Below are 7,675 nucleotides of genomic sequence, written 5' to 3'. Positions count from 1 at the left end.
TGGAGGTGCCGGGGGCAAAGGCTGGTACTGCGCACGATCCATGCACCTGGCCTCACCACGGGGGTGGGCAGACCACCTAAGCCGCCCCTCCTGCCTGACCTGGGCATCAACCCCCACCCTTCCCTCAAGTACGGAACCAGCCCACCCTCCTCAGGGAGCAAGCGAGGCCACCTGTTTCTTGTTCTCGCTCTGTCCTGCTGCAGCACGAGCTCCAGGAAAGCCTTGCCTGGGTTCCTCATCTGGCTTCTTAGCAATTCCTGTTGATTAGAGCCCAAGGATCAGTCAGTAACACAGGCAGTGGGCAGGGCAGGGTTTAGAGCCTCTGGTTTGCTGCAGTGTTTTAAGACTGTGCCTTCTGGGAGGGCCAGAAAGAACTTGGTGGGTTCAAATCCTGGCTCTGCTTTTTAAGGTTGTTGTCGTTCAGTCACTAAGTCATGTTCAACTCTTGGCGACCCCACGGACTGCAGCACGCCAGGCTCCTCTGTCCTTCACGGTCTCCCGGAGTTTGCTCAGATGCACATCCATTGAGTCAGTGGGCTGTGTAAGGTAAGTTGGTTCATTTTTCCGAGCCAAAGTTTCTCCATGGGTAAGACGGGCCTGGGGAAAACCCTACCTCCCAGGGTTGTCGGGACTAGGAAATGAGTTCATGGAAGACCTCAGGTTTGCGCGTGATGGCGGCCGCCTCCTTCTTACCTGTGTTTCCACGCATTGATTGTTTACCAAGAGACACCAGCATTTGGTTAGGTGATGTCCTTCCAGAGACCAGCTGGGACATGGAGCCGGGCTCTCCTCCTCGCCCAGCTGCTGTGGCCTCCAGTTATCTGCGTGGAGCAGAGGCGGGAGTGTGACTGAGTGGCCTGCCCTGGACAGGGGTGGCGTTGGGGGGCAGAATGTGCTTGTGTCGGGAGCTGTCCCCTCCCCCGCTCTGTGCCACCAAATATGTCCATGCGCTCCGACTGCCTGGTCAGCGGCCACCCCGGGCTGCCGTCCCCTGTCCAGACCTGGAGTTCAGCGGCTAATTTTAGAAATGACTTGTCCACTCAGCTGCTGCTATCACACTGGTGCAGGGGGAGGGTGCGGGAGGAGCGGTCAGGGGAGGGTATGTGAACGACGACGGTGTGAGGAGGGGAGCTGCAGACATTTCTCCTCCGTCCCTGCTCGCCCAGCTTGGCGGGAGCTCTGTGCTGCGACCTGGGGAGGCCCCTCGGACGGCAGTGGATCCTGAGCCCTTGGCCCCGGGTGGAGAAGGTACCGTCGGGCTGGGTTTTACGACAGGCACCCGGTGAGCGGACGGGCATGATTGTCCGGAGTGTGCCTTGGGAGCTGCGGTCGCTGCTGGTCTCGTCTATTTCGGGCCTTTCAGCCTGCGAGGCCTGTTCCCCTTTGCTGGTTGGGTGTTTCACGGAAGAATTTTACAACCACACGCTGGTGCGGGGGAAACTTAAAAGATCACCCTGCTTAGGCCCCAGCTGTTGGCCGATTCTTAAATATCTATATACATTTAGAGTCATTGGATAACCACTTTGGAATCTCGGCTGGCAGACAGCAAGGTTCGTATTTTTTCAAAGCTACTAGCGATTTCTGCTTAACTGAGTGTCAGTTGATGCTCTGGGAGCCCAACTCTTCTTCCCCTTTCGTGTTTCCAACACTGTTGAGTATCAGCCGTGATGGTAATTGGTTTTTTTTTTATTCCATTTATTCCAAATAAGCATGGCGAGGGAGGAGGGAGGGGATAGTGGGTGATGGTTTGAATTTCATGTGGCGCTGACTTGATCCTCTGTCGGAGAGGAGGTGTTTTCTCTGGCTCACCCGTTAGGGGCATTTCTTTGAATGGAGACCTGCACTGGCCTCAGTGGGTGGCGGGGGGCAGTGGAGACGCTGAGGAGGGGACACAGAGCTCCCTCCCTGGAGTCAGGCCTCAGGGTTAGGGCCTTGGAGCAGCTTTTCCATAGAGGTGGCTGGGAGGGGAAAGCCCAGTCAGTTCCAAGCCACCCAGTCTGGCCTCGACCCTGGACTTCAGTCCCACAGGGCTTGGAATACTGGGCTGCGGCATTCACTCCTTGACCGGCCAAGCAGATGCCTAGCCGGCTCAGCGCCCCAGCTCAGGAGGGGCTGGGGGTCCCACGGGGCTTCCTGTGTCTGACAGGACCCTGGTTCCCTTGGGGTTGGCTTTGCTACTAAATTTAGGCTCTTCCGGATCTGGGTGATAGGTCTGGGTGGGCTGTGGATAAGATCTAGAATACAATGGCCCAAGATGGGAGGGATTGGAGGGGGAGGGTCTCCGGGTCACCTGACTTTGGAGGGGCTGCGTGTCACCCATGAGACATCCGGTGGCACCTGGGCCAGGTCACCTTGAATAGCCCAGTGTGGGTTCTGCTGACACTGTGACCTCGATCAGTCCCTCCTGGGATCTGAGCTTTAGTTCCACCTTCGAAACCCCAGGGGCCTTGGCGAGATCATCCTGGGGGTGGCAACGAGGACTCAGCGTCTGTGGCAGCGGTTCTCCCAAGGTCGGGTCTGCTCACCTCCACCGGCCTACCCTGTGTGGGGGGAAAGGCTTTTAAAACACACATTCCCATCTCAGAACTACTCCACAGTCCTGGGGGGAAGGGACCTTCAGGTCCTCAGACTCTAAACCGATTGAGGGGTCTGCGTGTTCAATCGTGTCCGACTCCTTGCAACCCCTTGGACTGTGGCCCGCCAGGCCCCTCTGTCCTCTGGGATTTTTCAGGCAAGAACACTGGTGCCCACCAAAGCTGGAGAAACATTTCTCCTCTGTGGGAGTCGATACAACCCCAGGGGGTACCCACCTTGTCAAGACGCAGGGTATCATATACTTGCAAAACATACTTGCACCCATCTGCTATCAGGGTCTGATGAGTGCAAATTTTCATAAGGTCCATGGTCAGCCAAGGAGAAGACCAGGCACTTCTGGGGGCTTCCTGAGCTGAGACCGGGAGGCCCCAATCACTGGAGAGAGCCTCCCGGCACTGCCCAAACAGTGGGAACTCGGGCTGGGTGTCCACGAGGGCTCCAAGAGACAGCCCTTCAGCGGCTCCTGGTTTACCTCGGAAATAAAAACCACTGTCCGAATGGTCCAGTTTAAACAGGTAGTTAGTCACAGTGGTATGTGACATATCGTAAATTTTTTTAAATTAATATATTTTTAGAGCAAGTTTAGATTCACAGCAAAATCGAGGGGAAGGTACAGAAATTTCCCATATACCCCTGCTTCCTACATTCATAGCCTCCCTTATAATACCACCCCCCAAGGGTGGGATATTAGTTAATAGCTGATGAACCTCTACTGACACATCGTTATCACCCCAAGCCCACATTCCATACAAGGGTTCACTCTCAATGGTGTATATTCTGTGGGTTTGGAAAATGCACCATGATATGTGCCCATCACTGTATCATATAAAACAGTTTCGCCACTCTAAAAACCCTCTGTGCCCTGCATGTTCATCCTTCCCTCTCCTCAACTCCCCGCAGTCACTGACCCTTTCACCGTCTCTGTAGTTTTGCCTTTTCCAGAACATTACATAGTTGGAGTCTACAGGATGTCATCTTTACAGACTGGGCACTTTTCATTTAGCAATAGGCATTTAAGTTTCCTCCATGTCTTTTCATGGTACCCCTAATTTTTAAGCTATGTAAAACTGAATTATTTGAAAAATGGAGAAAGTCAGTTTGAGGCAAGTGGAGGGACCCTGAGTGCTGTCACATCCAGCCCCACCTGTTCACAGATGGGGCAGCTGAGGTACAGAGAGGGTTAGCAACTTGCCCAAGGACACACAGCTTTGCAGTGACAGCACTGAGTTTACAATAGCCACTGCCTTCAAGTCAGGCTCCCCATTCTAGGAATAATAACCCAATTTTCCCAATAACAGGCTTCCCTAGTGGCTCAGACAGTAAAGAATCTCCCTGCAATGCAGGAGATGCAGGTTCGATCCCTACGTCAGGAATATCCCTTGGAGAAGGGAATGGCAACCCATTCGAGTATTCTTGCCCGGAGAATTTCACGGACAGAGGCATGGCTGCAGTTCATGGGGTTGCAAAGAGTCAGACACGACTGAGCAACTAACACTTTTACTTCCCTGATAACCCCCATCCCTAAAACCTCCACCGTCATCCCCCAAACCTCAAAGGAAAGAATTAAATCTCAGTTCTAGTTTCGACAAAAATTAGCTTTCATCACACAAACAAGGTCATTGGGATGAGAGCTCAGAACCGTCAAGGCAGGCGTCATTCCCACTCTCCTTCACTTCTGCTCTCACTTGCTCGCTCTCTCACCTGCACACACACTCACACGTACACGCACACCACTCTTTCCGAAGGACCCAGTCACCATCAGCTTCATCTGAATCAGCTCCGCCTGCCCCCACCATGACTCACGCAGCTCCGTAATTTTCCTTTCAGCTACACAGGGCTTCTCCCTGATAACTTCATTATTTTGAGGAACTACAGTTTGTGGCAGCACAGGAAAGATCTTGGAGAATCGGTGAGGTGGATTTACCAAATAATGTGGCCAGTACTGGCGCTCAGGGTGGCAGGAAGTTCAAGGTCCGGGGGTCCCAAGGGAATTTTTCTCTGCCCATAAAAGACTGCATGCATTTTCAGCTGTTTCTTGCGTACCAGCTGGGGTTTGAGTTTCAGTTTCATGGAGGGCAAGCGGATTAGCTGTCAAGAGAGAGAGATGGTTGCTCACCAGGATTAAATGTCTCCACGCTGGGTATTGCTGTAAGCTTGGTCAGGAGCGATCAGCCCCATTTTACAGATCAGGAAGTGAGATTGAGAGTCTTAAGTGACCCAAGGTCATGCAAAGTGAAATGAAAGTGGGACTTGGCGCCTTACTGCCAGAGACTTGTTTCTTTGGTCTAGTCGAATCAACAGTGTGAGCCGAGATAAAACATTATGCAGTGCTCTTCCACAGATGATGAAGCTGGTTCAAACTCATTTATTCTGTTGACAGTCTAGGAGGGGGCATGATACTATCCCAGTTTTATCCAGAAACCTGAGGACCAGAGAGGGTTAGCGACTTGCCTGGGGCCACAGAGCCACTAAGCGGTGATGGATCCAGGAGGGACTTTTCCTCTATTCTCTGTCAGCAGTGAGTTGACACATTTTCTCAATTCTTTCTATGTCACATCCACGTATTGTTTGAAGCAAGATTATTTTGCTTTTTTTTTTTCCCTCTTACCGCTCCTCTCCACTTGACATGATTCTCCTAGACCAGGGCTTCTTAACCTCAGCACTATTGACATTTGGGACTGAATAACTCTTTGTCATGGTGGGGGTGGGGGCAGCTGTCCTGAGCAATGTAGGCTGTTTATCAGCACCCCTGGCCTCTACCCACTAGTACCCTGTCTCCAGTTGTGACAATCAAAAATGCTTTTATGCCAAGTCGCTTCAGTGGTGGCCAGCTCTTTACGACAACCCCAAGGACTGTAGCCCGACAGGCTCCTCTGTCCATGGGATTCTCCGGGCAAGAATACTGGAGTGGGTTGCCATGCCCTCCTCCAGGGGATCTTCCTGACCCAGGGATCGAACCTACATCTCGTTCATCTCCTGCATTGGTAGGTGTGTCCTCTTCCACTAGCGCCACCAAATGCCTGTGGGTGGACACAATCACCACCTGTTGAAAGCCTTCATCTAGTCCCATTCTGTCCGACAGCACTTTCTTTGATAACAGACATGTTCTGTATCTGTGCTGTCCAATATGGTAGCCAATAGCCACGTGTCAAATACATGAAATGTGCCTGGTGCAACTGAGAGGCTGACATTTACATTCATTTACATTTAAATAGCCCCATGTGGCTAATGGGGCTTCCCAAGTGGCTCAGTGGTAAAAGATCCCACCTGCCAATGCAGGAGACTCAGGTTCGATCCCTGGGTCGGGAAGATTCCCTGGAGGAAGAAATGGCAAGCCACTCCAGTATTCTTGCCTAGAGGAGAATCCCACGGACAGAGGAGTGTAGCGGACTACAGCCCATGGGGTTGCAGAGAGTCAGGCAAGACAGGGACGAAACAGCAGGAGCAGCGTGGCTAATGGCTGCTGTATTAGACAGCAAAGCTCCAGGGAGCAACACAGCAGGAATAGGAAGACAGCCATGTGATGGAGCAACCAAACCCTGAAAACAGTCAGGGGAGCTTCGCAGCAGAAGCCTGACCAGTTTCTCACTTCACTCTGGCGACAGGAAACACCAGACCGGTATTCTGCGGGATCTGGGAGCCATGAGAAATTTCTCACCTGGGAAATGGTTGAAGGCTCCTGATGAGAAAACTGGGGGTCAATCCCACGGGTGTCGTAGGTGGATCCCTATGTGTTGCTGCAGAGAGGAGAACCGGGGCCAGGACGCGGTCATCCCAGCAGGTTAGCTCTCTGGATAGGAGGGAAGAAGCAGCAGGCCCTGGGCACAGGGAGATGAGGACCCTGGTTCTGCTGCTGTGGGAGCTGTGAGTCCTCAGCCGAGTCCCTTCCTTTCCCCGCTTGACAGACTCCAGAAGGTGGGTCTTCTGGCCTGTGAGGGCCGTGCAAGTCTGCTCTAAGAAAAAAGCAATTAGAGCAGACCCCGCGTGTCCCCCCTCGTCCTGAGCCAGCAGTGGATGTGACCAACGGGGCACTGATCGGTCCTCCATCCAGGAAATTTCCTGTGAGCAGGGCTGGGCCTCTGAGCCTCTCTTATGGAAGATGAGTCCTGCTAGTCCTCTCTTGTCCATCGTTTTCCATCTCAGGCCTCACCTGCTTTGCCCTCCCTCCTTCTAGCCCACCCTGTCTCTTCATGTGCTCTCTTTCCTTCTGTTAACTTCCCTACCTTTGTTTCCCACTTATCCCCCTCCCTGTTCTCCTCTTCTAGGAGGATGTGGGTTGCTGTGAGTGGCCTGAATCCTCACCCACTTGCTGGCTGTGGGGTTCTCTTGCCCTGATTAGGGAAGGGGGGCCTGTGTGCTGACCAGATCCCTTTTCATTCCCACCTGGCTCTGTGACCACCAGACACAAGGTCTGAGTGAGACTGGTTGGACCATGTACAACTCATGAGTCACTTTTGCCCATTTAGCCTCTAGCAAGCAGCAGTCATCATCCCCTCATTCTACACCCAGGGCAGACATTAATAATCAATCAGATCACCCTTTTCTCTCCGAGCTCAGACGGAAGCTCAGACGGAAGCTCAGAGTCCTTCCCAAATAACACTCCAGACACAACTACTCATCTATCAGAGGCGATGAGTTGAAACTACTTGCCTCCCAGCTATATTGGTCAGGATCCTGAGAGGAAAGTGCTCGACCTTCTTTCCAGGTGAGCTCAGGCAAGTGCCTCAACTTATCTGAGTCTCTGCTCTACTGGTGTGATGCCAACCATGTGGTTGCTGTCTTGGGGATGAAATGGGATAATGGATTTTAAGATAATTATATTTCAGGTCCAGGAGGAATTTAAGAGGGCTGAGAGCAGTTTAGGTGTAACGTTTCTATCTGAGCACTTGGCACAAAGTAGATTTTCCCTAAATGTGGGTGAATGATCCAGTTCTGGGTCCTGGGCTGGGGTCTCCAGGCTGACTTTTGACCGTGGAGTCAAACAAAGATGAAAAGATGACGGCAAGCAGTTATCAGTGATTAAGCATGTGGGTATGTGGCTGTCCTCTTCCCATTTTATGGCTGAGAAAATTGAGTCTCA

General features: G+C 52.4%; 1 protein-coding gene across 3 annotated transcripts in view; it reads left to right on the top strand.

Annotated features, from left to right (window-relative positions):
• Positions 1,088 to 7,675, top strand: part of MYO18B (myosin XVIIIB) — a 239,338-nt gene continuing 232,750 nt past the window's right edge. For 2 of the 3 annotated variants that reach the window (XM_018061070.1, XM_018061069.1), the window contains exon 1: positions 1,089 to 1,248. The gene's annotated coding sequence lies outside the window, so the exon portion shown is untranslated. Of the gene's footprint in view, positions 1,249 to 7,675 lie in introns of all 3 variants that reach the window. The other variant, XM_018061067.1, reaches the window with a different exon arrangement.

This window comes from Capra hircus, chromosome 17 (genome assembly GCF_001704415.2).
Source record: "Capra hircus breed San Clemente chromosome 17, ASM170441v1, whole genome shotgun sequence".
NCBI classification, from domain to species: Eukaryota; Metazoa; Chordata; class Mammalia; order Artiodactyla; family Bovidae; genus Capra; species Capra hircus.
Note: the sequence above shows the minus strand (reverse complement) of the source record. Positions and strands in the feature narration are given on the sequence as shown.